Source organism: Camelus dromedarius, chromosome 21, assembly GCF_036321535.1.
Source record: "Camelus dromedarius isolate mCamDro1 chromosome 21, mCamDro1.pat, whole genome shotgun sequence".
Classification (NCBI taxonomy): Eukaryota; Metazoa; Chordata; class Mammalia; order Artiodactyla; family Camelidae; genus Camelus; species Camelus dromedarius.
In genome coordinates, this window is record NC_087456.1 from 35,951,546 (window position 1) to 35,966,417 (window position 14,872).

Consider the following 14,872-nt stretch of genomic DNA (forward strand, 5'->3'; position numbering starts at 1 on the left):
TGTCCTGAGTCCCGTAAACTTGATTCCAGATTGTAAGTTTTAGACACCAGACGCCATACCTGCTTCTAACACTGTTGGGTTTAGTGACCCTCAATTCTTCCCTTGAGTTTTCTACCAAGGTCCTTATTCTCCTGTGGTTTCAGGTTCTTTCTGTTCCAGCTATTTGTGTCCATCATTAGTTACCCTGAGTGAAGATTCTCCACTCTTTCCCAAAGGAAACCCAGCCCAGTTCTCATAAATTAGACTTCCGTTTGGGGCTAAGAGAATTATCATTGCAATAATATTGACTTTAAAATTTATCATCCAGAAGCCATAAAAATTACATTCATTTTTCTGAGTTAAAAAGAATCACATGTGTGAGTACATAGGGACGTCTACTAAACCAGCAATGGTTTGGAGGTGGTTTATGCGAAGTCATCAGAAATTGAGGTCACTTCACTTAGACATCAAAAGTCGACATATCCAAGCATGTAATTTATGCAGTGAATTTTGGTCTTAATGTAAACATTTTCAAAAACTCTTGAATTCTCAGCAGGGAGGGTACAGCTCAGTGGTAGAGCGCATGCTTAACATGCATGAGGTCCTGGGTTCAAACCCCAGTACCTCCTCCAAAAAATAAACACATAAGAAAACCTAATTATCTTCCCCCACCAAAAAATAAAAAATAAATTTAAAATAAATTTACAAATCAAAAAAACAGTATCAGTTGTATTAAAAAAGAAAGAATATATACATATATGTGTATATACTTAAAAACCACATCTATGTACATATATGTGTGTATATTTAAAAAAAAACTTAAATCCTCAGAGGGACGTTAGTTAAAGAGATCTCAGGGGGCCTTTCTTCCTCCCTGACCCACCCTCCTCCCCCAGGGAAGCGGTGTGGCTTTGCGCGGAGGCCGAACGGGCGGCGGGCTCCCCCGGGCACAGCCGTGGGGCCTCGGGCAGAGGGCAGAGCTCGGCTTCGGAGCCCAGAGACCCCGGGGAGAGCCATGCAAGGGGGTCTGGGGCTGAGGAGCAGGACCAGGGACTCAAAGGGCAGGAAGAGCAGGTTTAAAAGAGAAAGTAAGGGGGGGACCGGGAAAGCAGCGGAGCAGTCGGAGCCCGGAGCCCCGAGCCTGGAGCCCCGCCGCAGCCGCCGCGCGGGGCCGAGCGAACCACGCGTCACGCACGTGTGCGCTGAACGGTATTGAGCGTCTAAGCCCTTTAATTCCCTGTGTCTACGAAAAGTCGCAGTCAGAAAGCCCAGATGGGCTGTATTAATCAGAGCACATAATTTTCGTGGCAGACACGCTTGTTCCCAGAGCCTGGACGTATTCCTGGAGCCTCTGCGATGCCCGTTGTCTCGAGGTAAGAAACTCGGTTGGCTCGGCAGCGTTTGCTAATTTATGTAAGAAGGAAAACGAGTCGCATATAAACATATGGAAATACCCCAGTGCCATTTTTTTTTAGGTTAGCTCTTTGCGGCCTCGTTTTCCTTTTAACCTGGGGTTCATACTACCAACTCTTAGCACTAAACACAGACCCAGCATACTTAGCTTGCAATGTGTGTGTGTGTAAGTCTGACAGATATGTATGTATGCACATTTATAGATGTATGTGTATAGTTCAGACTAAGTAAATTAGTGTTTTCTTTGGAAAGAAAACTGACAAAGGACGGGAAATGCTTACTTGAGGATCTCACAGTTAAGGGCTGCAAACATTTAAGCAGGAGTTACTGCCATCCACAGGCAGGAAGCCATGAATTGCCACATCCCATTACTTACTACCAAGGAAGCAAGCCAAGAAAAACGTGTGCATTGTGGCAGTGTTGCTCATTAAATCATCAAAGAATGGGAAACGAATCCCCAGAATCAGGTGTCACAGGGTCCGCGGTCGCACTGTCGCCATGAAGGGGAAAATGCGGTTCTCATTCTTCAAAGCGGGTCACAGTGAAAGAGAACTCAGTTTTCCGTGACATAAGACTAACCATTTCTACAGACTCCCCAATGTGCAAAGCATAAAACATCTTGAGAATGAATTCTTCTACATTTCTTAGAAAATCTACTTTTTCCTCATTTTGAAAGCATACTTCGGTGGAGACACTGAGATTAATGCTTCTAGTGGCTGATGAAAGCAGCCCATTACCCTGCAGCAGAAATAGAGTATTTCTTGGCTCTGAAAAGTCTGCTAGGACACTAGGAAGTCCATCACACACACAAAAGGGTGCTCAGCATCTGGATATTAGCTTCCAAAAAACATCTGCAATGTATACAGTGAATCATTTTAGTAGAATTGGTAAGTAAAATCCTGAAAGACTTTTTGCATAGCTGAAAAGTGTCAGGATTACACCAGAAGAGTTCCTTATGACAGCAGCTCTGACTTAGAGAAAAATGATACATTATTCTTCTAGAGTCATGTCAGGTGACTTGATCAAATGGCTTGATCATCTGGCATTACTCTCTTTAGGGTGAGTTTCTATAGCTGTTACAGAGGCTGAATTCCCTCTGACAATAAATGAATAAACAAATGCATTAATTCTAGAATATTTCTGCTTGTTTACATTTTGTTAGAAATTCAAATTCAAACCTGCATCCGTCTGAGTTTTTAACAAGAACAAATAATAACTGCAAATTACATTTGTTATTCGCACTTTCCCCACCAATCAATAAAAATTATTTTATATGTACATAACCTTTTGAATACTTTTTAAGATTTTGACTACACATATACACACGTGCAATCTGAAAGGTAAGTAAAAATACAATCAAACCAAGCCTATTTCAATTTTCTAACCAACTTACACAGAGGATTTCAGTCTGGGAACATTATGAATCAAATAAAATAATTAATAATTAGATGAGAAAATATTATTAAATAGCTATTTTCACTCTACCAAAATCATTTATTGTGCATTTTAGAGTATCTTTAGGAGCCCACATTCAAATGCACTACAGGGGGGGATGAGGAAGGTCCCGCCCATTAGAAATATAGTTTGACTTTCTTAAAACAAACCCCAAACTGCGTTTCTGTAGTTGCACTGTGCTATGGTCCCTGCCTTACAACCCTGTTCCACTTTTTGTTTGTTTGTATAGTTCCATGAGATTTCTGCATGTGCAGGGTTATCAGTGCCCTCTGCTGGTTTCCAGCCCGAAGTCTTAGAAGGAGGAAAAAGAAGAAAAGGGGACGAAACAAACATTCCAACCCTGGGAAACGGCACTCGCCCAACTAAACGGAGAAAAGAAAAGAAAAAGAGAGAGAACTTCCCTATGACGTTACTTGTCTGCTCGCTTGTTGTCTGAAGCAACTGTTTTACCAAAGCCCAGCTGTGAGGTGGGTTGTTTCTGACTTCCAAATCCTCATTAAGTCTTAACTCAGCTCCAGGAAAGGAGTTAGCAACATAAAACAAGGGGGAAAAAACTGCAAATAAATTGAAAAAAAAATTATTTCATCTGCACCTAATCTATCTGTGACTAACATAGGCAGCAGTTTGGTGACAGGTACACACTCGGCGGTGACCTCTTAGAGGCTGGCGTGGAGACACGGGTCCAGGGGGGCATCTTCACTCCACACTTACCATACACCCTGCTTAAAATTTCAGCAAGGATACCGTAGCCTGAATCCCTGTACTTCCCGCCTCCTCTCCACTCACCGCTCTCTCCCAGGCTACAGCCACCTCTCGTCAAGCCTCCCAGCGCCTTTCCCCGCATCCTTCTTGATCTCCCTGCAGTCCCGTCTCATGGAGCAGCCAGAGCGATTCCTCTTAAACAGGACATATCATGCCTCTCTCCCAAACAAAGCCAGTCAGTGGCTTCCCATCATAGTTAAAATGAAGTTCAGTCTGTTTTGTGCCCTGAATTCCCCAGAAGCTAGGATTACGCCTGGCCCAGAGCAGGTGCTTTAAAAGTGAGTTTTCAATGAATAGATGGATAGACAAGACAACAACACTATACTAAGGTATTGTCTTTGTAAATTTTAAAAGAAGGAGCACTCAACTTGGAGAGTCAGTGAAAACTGGTCACTAACAGGCTTAAGTGAATTTCCTTTACCCCTTTGGATCTGCTTTGACATACAAAGTAAATAATGGCCCTAGGTCTAAAATTTTAATGGTTCAAGGTCTCTAGGTTTTGCATCTAAACACAGACACACGTGTGTGCTAAGTATAGAAGGAATCCTACCTCGGGCTGTTTTCCGAGGACATGACACTGTACAAGGGACAGAAGAATGTAGGCGACGCTGAACACCTGCTGTGTGCCAGTGCTACGCTGCACATTTACACAGACTTACGACTTAAGGTGCATTCACTTACTGATACTTCAAACAGCCACGCTGTAGGTGCTATTATAGTTAGTTTGCAGGTGAGGGAAATGGGAGCGTGATTACATACCATCCCTAGAGCCGTATCGTTGGTAAGTGGCACACAGGGATGCCGATCCCGGGTCTGATCACATCACCCTGCGGCCCCAGACCGGTGACGTTCGCCAAAGGAACGCCAGGCGCCGGCGGGCCTTGTCAAACCCGGCTCCACCTTGAGGTTCGGGATGGACCCATCTCCCCCTGAGCCACAAAGAAGATGCGTGCATATCTGTACAAAACCGGGCTTCTGTCAGAAAGGAAACAGAGGAAAATGGATGCCGGGTGGACAAATAACGGTGCTTCCTGCAAAATGAAGACTTTCTAACAACATAAATGTTCACCACTAACAGAGCAAGAGTTAAATAAACGATTCCATATCCCAAAGGTAAAATATGATGAAGCCACGAAAAATGAGGACAATGCTGAACAATAAGAGAAATGCAGAGACACAGAAATGCAGAGAGAAAAATCAGAAAGCACTGTAATTACAATTATGCAAAATTGTACATGCATATGAACAAGAAGCGGGAAAATCGTGTTTACCTTTTTATTTTTAGATTTCCATTATTCCTGATTTATTATTGTTTGTGCAGCAAAGAAAAAGAAAACCAGTAATCAACGTCAATTTTCCTGAAAACCTACTCCAGATAAATGATCTAAAATATAGCACAGCCTGAGCAACAGCCCGAAGAAATCTACAGAGAATGTTTACCATGTCCTGAGAATACGCAGCCTCATGAAAAGCGCATGATTTGTTCCATTTCTCCTTGTTATCGTCACCAATACCACTTCCTTCCAGTGACTTTTTTTAAATATATCTCAGTCCTCAATTCCAGAGACTGTCTCTCATTACATAATACCTCAAAATTTAATCCATGTTTTCCCTGGTTGAAACCACCCAATAGAGTTTATTCCTCATTTCCACGCCCCGTTAGCAGCTCAGTGTGGGAGATACTTTCCACTCACAGAGCTGATCATTAGCGAAGTACTCTGAAGTCTCAAACATTATATAGCAACGGTTAAGTGAACGAAAAGCCTACAGGTAATATATTTTATTTTGGGAATAGGAGGAAGAAGAGAGGAGGGGTAAGATGACTTTCTGGCCTTTTAACATATAATTTTTTTTAATTTAAATTAAGTGATTTTCTTGTACTTTGCGGAACTGCACATGTACGCAGGCACACATGCGCACGTGTGATGTGTACACATCAGGTTATCAGCGTTCCTCCTAGTGGTGTGTGTGTGTCTCCACACAGAGCCACGTGAGCTCCAGGGAGGGCAGCCCGGTGCCTGGCTGCTGTTTTCCTCCATCCAAAGAGTAAAACTCAAAATAAAATCAGTATCGACATACTGACCAGGATACAATTTGGATCATATCTGTACCAGGCAGAGCTTTTCAACTGTACAATGTTCAGTCCAAAGGATTCTTTATCTTTCAATATTGCTTGCCACAAAATGGTGAGGTCAGGAAACACTCAACTGGATTTGAAAGAGAAATTCTTCTAAATAGAAAAAGCAGTTCACATGTCTAGTTCAAATATTTGCAAAGCAAAGTTGATAAAATTATTCATTAACAGAACAAAAATGTGTATTTACAAAAAAGATTGTGAAAATAACTTAAAATATTGTATAATATTATATTTAATGTTTATAAAATTGAAAAAGCAATCAAAGTCCTATGGAAAGTGAATGAAACTTTAAATCAACACAAGAAGCAAACATGATTTTGACTCCCAAAGATTTTAGATCATGGATAATCAGTTACAAAAAATAAAATAGGTATATTTAAAACATTTTTTAAAAACAGAGATCTTTCAAAAACACAAAAAGCTTAAGATACTATTTAGAACCCCACTCAGGTTAGGGAAAAAAATCCTAAAGAAAAAAAATATAATCACTGAAATTAAAACCTTACTGGACGATTACACAGCAGACTGCGTGCAGCGGGAGGTACAGCTGACAGCTGACCTAAAAACTAACCCGGAAAACTGTGGAGACAGAAAGATGTAAAGTATGAGTAAGAAGTTAACAGACATGGAAAAGGAACATTATGTCTAACCGCAGTAACGGAAGTATGGAAAACTTGGTGTCATGCTGTATTCAACAAGCATATGACTGAGAATTCAGATTCAAAAATCCCTGGGAAACACAAGCAGGAAAAAGAAGACACCCACGCCTAGACACATGAGAATGGCGCTGCAGGCCTCTGGAAGAAACAAACAGGAAAACAAGGCAGATTTTCAAAGCGGTCAGAGAGAGAGGACACAGTACTAGGAAGGGGGTAATTAAATCAACAGCATAATTTTTCACAGCAAAACTCCAAGCCAGAGGACCACAGAAACATCGTCAACAAGGAGAAAGTAAACACTTTTTATTCAGTTTACATCTCAAAAGATTGACCTCCAACAGATCTCCCCTAAAATAAGCTGTAAAGAACTGCTTCAGGAGGATGGAAGTTATTCAACAGACAATGAATAAGAAACAAGAAGAAATGGAGCGAAGAAACAAATAAAAGCAGGTAAGATGGAGGAAATGTTGACTATACAAAATAATAACTAACATGGGGTCGAAAACTTAGAACAAAAGTACCTGACAAGACAATGGAGGTTCGTAGAAATTTATGAGTTTAATCATCTTACGTTGTTCACGAGGAAAGCAGGTAAAAGAGTTAACCGCAGACCTCGTCAGCAGGCACACAGGGGTGGCACAAGGAGTAAACGTAAGGACAAGCACCTCGGGAGACTGGCAGCCTGAGTGCGCCCCACCTCGCCGAACCCGCGGCTCTGGCAGTGCCCCTGCCACGCTCTGCGGACTCGCCACGTAACCTGCCCTGGCCAACGGGACAACAAATGCGATGAAAGCAGAGCCTTTAAAAGGAGTTCAAGTGTTTCTTCTTATTTTTCTTATTTTCCTCCTTGTCTTCCTCCTCCTTTCTTTATGCCCACCCGCCGTCTCCCCCTCACTTCTCTGTAGTTGCCATAAGGACACGCATGAAAATAAACTCGGACGAGCCTGCTAGAGAGAAGAACTCAAGGAGAAGAGCCAGTTCATCCCGGTGAGACTGTCTCCGACCCTCACGCAGACAGCCCACCAGCTGCTGCGGAGATGTGAGCAACCCTGGCGGAGACCAGCGGAGACCAGCAAACCACTCAGCTGACCTGTAGAATCATGAAAAATAGTAAATCTGTGTTGTTTTACTTCACTAAGATTCTGGGTAGCTTGTTATGCAGCAGGAGCTAGTGGCAGTGACGATGGAGCTGAGTCGCTCTAGTACGTGGATAACGAAATAAAAGCCAGCGAGCGGAAGGCAGGAGCGGTCAGTTACAAGGCAGCCACGTCACACGTGAGGTGGTCAAGTGTTGTTTGAAGACGGACTTGGAAGAGCTAAGAATGTATATTGTAAACTTTAGGCACTAAATAATTTTAAAGGAAGTGTAATTGATATTGTATAAAGAAATAAAATGGAATCACATAAAATGCTCAGTAAAACAAGAGGAGTCTGAAAACGGAGTCTTTTTTTAAAGAAGCAAAGAATAAGGGCAATGAAAAAAGTTACAAACACAGTATATATTAATCCAACTATGTCAATAATCACTTTAACTGTAAATAATTTAATAGACATAGATTTTCAGAGTAGATTAAAAAATCCCCAGCTATATTTTTGTCTACGAGAAAACCACTTTAAATATAACTCAAGCAAGTTAAAGTAAAGGGAGGAGAAGGAACTGCTGTGCTAACACTAATCAGAGAAAGCAGGGACCACCGTACCAGCTGAAGACAAACTTGGGAGCAGGGAACATTCTCAGGGATAAAGGGTGTCACCCACATCTCGATAAAGGTGTTAATCCTCTAAGAAACCATAATGTGTATGTCTGAATGCAAAATGTGTATGAATCTGACAACTCAGTATCAAAATACATTAGGAAAAAAACTGAAGGTAGACAAATCCACTAACCTAGTTGGAGATTTCAGCACCTCTCTGTCAGTATTGAAACTCAAGCAGTCAGAAAACCAGTAAGGACGTAGAAAACCTGAACAATGCTATTAACCAATTTGATCTCATTGTCCTTTCTGCTCAGTCAAGAACAGCAGAGTACACGCTCTTTTCAAGCTCACATAGAACATTCCAAGATAGACCATAATCTTTGTCAATAAAGCATAACAGATTTATAAGAATAAAAACCATACAAAATATGTTCTCAGACCACAATAAAATTAAATTGTCAATCAATAAGAGCAAGATAATGTAAAATTACCAAATATTTGCAGATTATACAACACACTTTTAAATAACATAGGGGTCAATGAAGAAATCCCAAAAGAAATTCAAAACATCTTAAACTAAATGAAAATACAAACTAAACTTTGCTTTGGATGCAGTAAAATCAGAGCTTAGAGGGAAACTTGCACTACCAAATACAAGTTAAACATGGCCTTATCATATAATCTATCATACTCCAAGATATTTACCCAACTGATTTGAAATCTTAGGTTCACACAATAATCTGCATGCTGTTTACAGAAGCTTTATTCATAGGTAAATTAAACAATAATAAATTTGATTTTAAAAACCAGTATATAAAAATCATTGCATTCCTATACAGGGATAAAATTCTCTTTTAAACAGACTCTAAACTTGCAGAGATACACCATGTTCACGGATTGGAATATAAAATATTGTTAAACTATTTACAGGATATCTATAATTCAAATAAATGCAATATTAATACAATCTCATACTATATGGAATGTAGGGGGAAAAATCTAACAAAATATATGCTATATCTTAAGGAATAAATATAAAACTTAATTAAAATATTTTGTTAAAGAAGACAAAATGAGTAATATATTATGTTCATAGATAGGAGTATGCATATATTTAAATATTTCTCTAAAAATTAGTCTGTAATTATAATACAGAATCTCAACAGAGGTTTTGAGAAATACTGCAAGTATATTTTAAAATACAGTTATTTAAAAAACAAAAATTATAACTCAAAGAAAAAGATTAATTTGACTGTATTCATATTTTAATATATCTGCTCATCAAAAGACATCAACTCAAATTGAAGAAAGATGACTCAGTCTTAAAAAACACATTCTGAACGCATGTAAAAGGAGAATAATCAACAGCCAGGACAAGTAAAGAACTTCTACAAGACAATAAGAAAACGACAGCTAACTTAAAATGGGCTCTTATGTGGAAAATGAACAAAATCCATGAGCAGGCACTTCACAGATGACGCAGACAAATGGCACATTCATTTAAAAAGACGCTCAGCCAATGCCAAGGAGAAATGTGAACAAAAATCACACTGAGGAAGCAGTTCCCATAGTCAGATTTACAAAAATAAATATAAAAACAAGTTTGCAACACAGAGGTACATCACAGAACAATAGAAATACCAGTGTCAATACACATCAACACAGGGGCTGGGGAAACTCCTTTGGACCTACAGACCCCCTTCCCACCGCAGACGCAGCGGGCGGACCGCTGCGCGTTCTCCGTAACGGGCTCGAGCACCCACGGATTTCGGTGCCCACCCCCTTTGGATGCTGAGGGACAACCGTGTCTCCTAAATCTGAAGATATTCCCCCCTCCACCACTTGTCATTCTACTCCTAGGAAACTAAGATACGCACAAAGAAAACCAGCACGTTAAGTGTTCCCCACAATAGCTAACAAACAGGGTCAACAAAAACGCCTACCAAGTAGAGGATGAGTAAGTAACGAAACCACAGTCTTGCAGCAGTCTGTAACGTATCACTTTAACGTGATGGAAAGGAACTCCTGTAGCAACATGGATAAATCTCACAAAGATAATGAAGCAAATTCCAGAAGGACATATACCGGATCTATACAAATTCCTAATTTAAACCATGTTTTAAAATATTTAATTTAAAGCATAGGATGGATATATTGCTTAGAAATAAACTGGTATACATTTATGTAAATGAATATACGGGGAAGATAATCACAAAATTCAGACAGCGGTTACTTCGAACGCTGTACTAGCAATGGAGGAAACAGCACAGAGGGCTTCCACTGCCTCTTAAGCTACTTTGTGAGTAAATGAGTATTTATTACGCTAGTTCTGTCACCTTTTTATAGCTAAATTTTTTCATTAAAAAAAACAAAAACAAAAGGCGCATATAATCTAGAACCAATGTTTGAATCCCAGTCCCGTAATTACTGTTACTTTGACCCAGTTATCAGCCTGAGCCTCACAATCCCATGTAAACAGAGCTACAGTGATACCTGACTTACAGTTACGCTGAGAGTTAATGCATTATTGCTAACATATGTGAAGCACTTAGCATAAGACCAGATGCAGAAATCACTCAACGAATGGGAGCTATCACTGCCTGGACGTGTCTCATCCCCTAGGGACGTGTCTCTTGACCCTAATTATTGTAGAATCGTGTGCCTATTGTAGTGCAGTCAGGGTTTCTCAAGAGCATACACCTTCATTTCCATAAAGCTTCTGGCGCCTTTAGACCCTGTCAATTGTGTCATATGAAAAATATAGACACACTGTGGGTAATAAACATTGTACTTACTACATTTAAGTGAACTACTGGCATTGAGTTAACTTATGAATATTTTAGCAAATTATCAGAAAAATCTCACTTCTTTGCTAATTGCAAAATAAGCAGCTCTCTAGTCAAGAACTGATTCTAGACCAGTGTTTAAGCGAAGTAGGTAAATGAGCTAGCTACTCAGAGACTCGGAGGCTTTTAATAACTTCACTCTTCTCCAATAAACAGCTGCGCTGAACCCGGGAGGACTGAAGCTTTGCAGTGACAGGCAGCTGGGAGCTTTTTATTGCACTGCACTTTCTACAGAAAATAAATATACTTTTTTAAAGATAAGCAAGTCAACAAAGGATATTCTTTCTGCTCTTGTGACCCAATCTAGTTCCCCAAAAACACCTCATCATGAAAAAGAGAAAAGTCCTTTCACGTGCTTCATCAAAACTGCCAAATTTATGACCTTTTGCCACTATATTTCACTTCTACTTCAAAAAGATAAAAACCATCTTTGAACATTAGCATGCCAACCACCATGGTAGTCTACTCGTTCTTGGTCTAATGAGTTGCAAATATATACAACTGGTGGATAAAAATACTTTTAATTAAAACGAGCCTCAGATTCATCACTGAAGTCGAACTCCACTGGCAAAACAGACTCTCGCTGGCTGTTAGGCAAACTACATCACTGTTGTTTGTGAAAGTCCATTTTTGTCTCCCTTCCAAATCCAAAGAAAATAATAAATCAGAATCCTCCAAAGACCACAGGTGTTGAATAAAAAATATTAATTTATTAGTTTCAGTTCTAATATTTTCCTCCCCACTTCCTCTTTCCAATGTTTTGCTCTTCTGAGAGAAAACGAGATTTTTCTGTCCTGAAATTGTGCAGTTTGGTTAGAACCTGAAACCAGATTATCCTTAGAGGTGGAAATCGTACAACCTGTGACTGTACTGGCTGAACTGGAGAAAAAGGTCACCTCGGGTGAGGCCCTGAGATGTGCATCCCAAATGGGAAGGGGACAGGGCTTTACGCCCCCGCCCTCCCCACAGTGCTGTGAGCCAGGGCCTCTCTTGTTCCAAAGCGGCCCGAGTTCCCTTTCCGTCTAATGAATCTGCCATCTTGGTGGCACGAAGATACAGCAAGCAAACATACTTTTTACAGAGAAGTGGGGACTGTTACGCTAAGGTTAGATGGAAAGGACACAGTCAAAGGTATTAGACGACAAAGAAACCCTTTATAACGTTGAAAACTGCAAGGCACAATGCAGAGTAAATGAGTCATTGTGGATAGACCCCCAAACACAGCAGCAACTTACCTACAGGAGCAGCCACAGGAGACGGAAGCGATGGCGTCAAATGCTGATTACAAGGGGTTTTAAATACCTCTCCCAGTCCAAGGCGGATGTAGTGAGAAAGTTAAAGATAAAGAAGACCTACAAATCAACCCCATAACGTGGACGTCGTATATAAATGTTACAACCCAGTGCTTTGGCAGCAGAGAACATATGTTCTTTCAAGTGAACACAGAGCCGTCATACAAATCAATTACATATAATTCCATACACAAAAATAATAAATCCAAAACAGCTAGTTTAAAAGTATTAAAATAAATAGTACAAACAGTATGCTTTTATCATTACACAATAAAACCATAAACAAATTACAAAAATTTGCAAGTCTCTTCTACTTGGAATGTTTTTTAATGATATTAAACAACCCTTGGATCAAAGGGAAAAACACAAAACGGAAATAGAAAATTTCTAGAAAACGGCAAGAACACAGCTTTTTGGAATCTACGGGAATTGCTAAAGCAGTGCTCAGAGACAGGAATGAAACTCATACTCATAACAATCATATTAACAAAAATGCACCTCAGAACAGTAATAAAAGACCAACAAACAAACAAAAAAAGAAATAAAGGGCAAGAGGAACAAATTTTAAAACAGATTAATAAAAGAGAAAACACAAAAGGAACTAAAGTCATAAACCACCAACCAGCCTGAAACGATCCGTCCCTCACATGGCCCAACAGAGTAAACTCCAATGGACTAGAGGTACGAATGTAACAAGGAAAACTTCACGAGCTCCAGAAGAACAAACGAACATATCCCTTTAAAGCTGACTGGGGGGAAAAAACTTTCAACTGTGCTTTGAAATCCAAAAGCCATTGAAAATAGTAAATTTGACTCCTAAAACACATACCATTAAATAAAGGCCGACGTGACGCTGGTGAAGGGCCCGTCCGTACTGCACCACAGAGGGGCTGCACCGTCCACGAAGTCCGAGGGGACGACGTGCTGAAGAGCGGCAGCGGGAGGAGGAAACGAGCAGCGCGGCCGGACGCAAATCAAACCCTCGGCGGTGGGCGCACGCAGTGTGTACGGAAGCCGAAAAATAACATTATAAACGTTATAAACACGCCGTAAACGAGTGAAACAAAACAGAAGAGCAATGTAGGAGGCGACCTTCCCGGTTCCGCACGGAAGCGGCCCAGAAGACGCCACTCCGTCCGCACAAGCAGAAAGCCGAACAAACCGCAAAACCAATGGCGTCTCCTGGATCTGCAGGGGAGGCGAAGACTCAGGGAAGACCCCTGCACCCGAGGGAGGAGAAACAGGCAGAGAGAGACCCGGAAACGACAGCTCACCTGGGCGAGGCGCGCGGGAGCAGCCGTGGGCCCCGCGGGCAGCAGCCCCTGCTGCGTCTGCGGCCCGGGCGGCGCCGCCGGGGCTTTCAGCCCTCGGGGGCCTCGGCCGTGGGGCGCCCACAACTCCGTGAGGTTCGCCTCCAGGGCTCAACCTGGGCCCCACAGAAGACGCCGAAGACAAGCCGCCCCAGCTTTTCCCAGGGCCCTGCGTTCTCCCTACCAAGGCCGCGCCCGGGGAAGCCAATTAACCAATTAACCAGAGCCCGGCCGCTGGGGGAGGGGAGGCCCGGCCCCGCCCCGCCCCCGCCGCGCCCCGCCCCGCCCCCGCCAGCTCTCCAGCGCTGCCCTCCGGGGAGGGGGAAACGCGGCTCTGGCCCCTCCGGCCGTCCCCCCACCCCCACGAGGGGAAAGGAAGCCGAGAAACGGCAACCAGGTCAGCGCCCAGAGGCACCGGCTCGCGGACAGCCGGGAGGGTCACGGGCCCCGCAGCGCCGCTCACACCCCCCCCACCCCCAGCAGCTGGCCGCAGTGGCCACCCAGACGTCTGCACATCTCCTTAGACGTCAGGCCCAGGCAGCACGAAAGCAGCACACGGCTGCCAGGAGGAGGGCGAGCGCACGCCTAGAGAGGAGCCGCGCCGCGCAGGGCCAGAGCTACCAGCGCAGGGACGCGGAACAGCTGCGCCGCACGCGCCCAGCCCCGGCGGCCACGGGCGGGCAGGCGCGACGGGCCGCGTGAGCGGAGAGACGTCCTGGAAGGAAACAGGGCAGCGCGAGGCGGGAAGAGCCCTGGAACAGAAACGACGAGCGCCGCAGGGCTCGCCGGGGAAAGCAGACGCGGCCGAGCGAAGGCTCCCTGCGCCGCAGGGCGCACCGGCGCCATTCTTGCGCACAGAGCAGCAGAGAAAACAAGGGCCGAGAAGACACAACAGGACACCCAGCAGCGGCGCGACAACTCCAGAAAGCGCCAGATACGCAAAATGGGAAGACCAGGGGAGGAGAGAAGGGAGCAGGATGACTATGTGGAACAACAGGGGCTCAGAATTTCCTCAAGTTAATGTCCGCGAGCACACCACGGATTCGGGGTGCTCAGAGAACATCAAGCACTATGAAAACTAAAAAAAAAACAAAACAAACAACAAAAATCTGCACCTAAGAATATTATCTCCAAACTACGGAAAGCCAAAGATAAAGAAGAAATCCTGACAGAAACCAGAGAAGTAAAAAACAAAAAAAACAAAAAAAAAAACTTTACCTAGAGAGGAACAAAGATAACAACTATTTCTGACTTCTCAGAAACCATGCAAGCTAGAAGGAAGTAGACTGAAATATTTCAAGTGTTGAGGGAAAAAAAACACC

The 14,872-nt window shown here is 42.7% G+C and overlaps 1 non-coding gene across 1 annotated transcript; it reads left to right on the forward strand.

Annotated features, from left to right (window-relative positions):
* The first annotated feature begins 535 nt into the window (after positions 1–535).
* On the forward strand, positions 536–608 carry TRNAV-AAC (transfer RNA valine (anticodon AAC)). The gene has a single exon. It is a non-coding gene; the product is annotated as a tRNA-Val (tRNA).
* Positions 609–14,872: the final 14,264 nt, after the last annotated feature.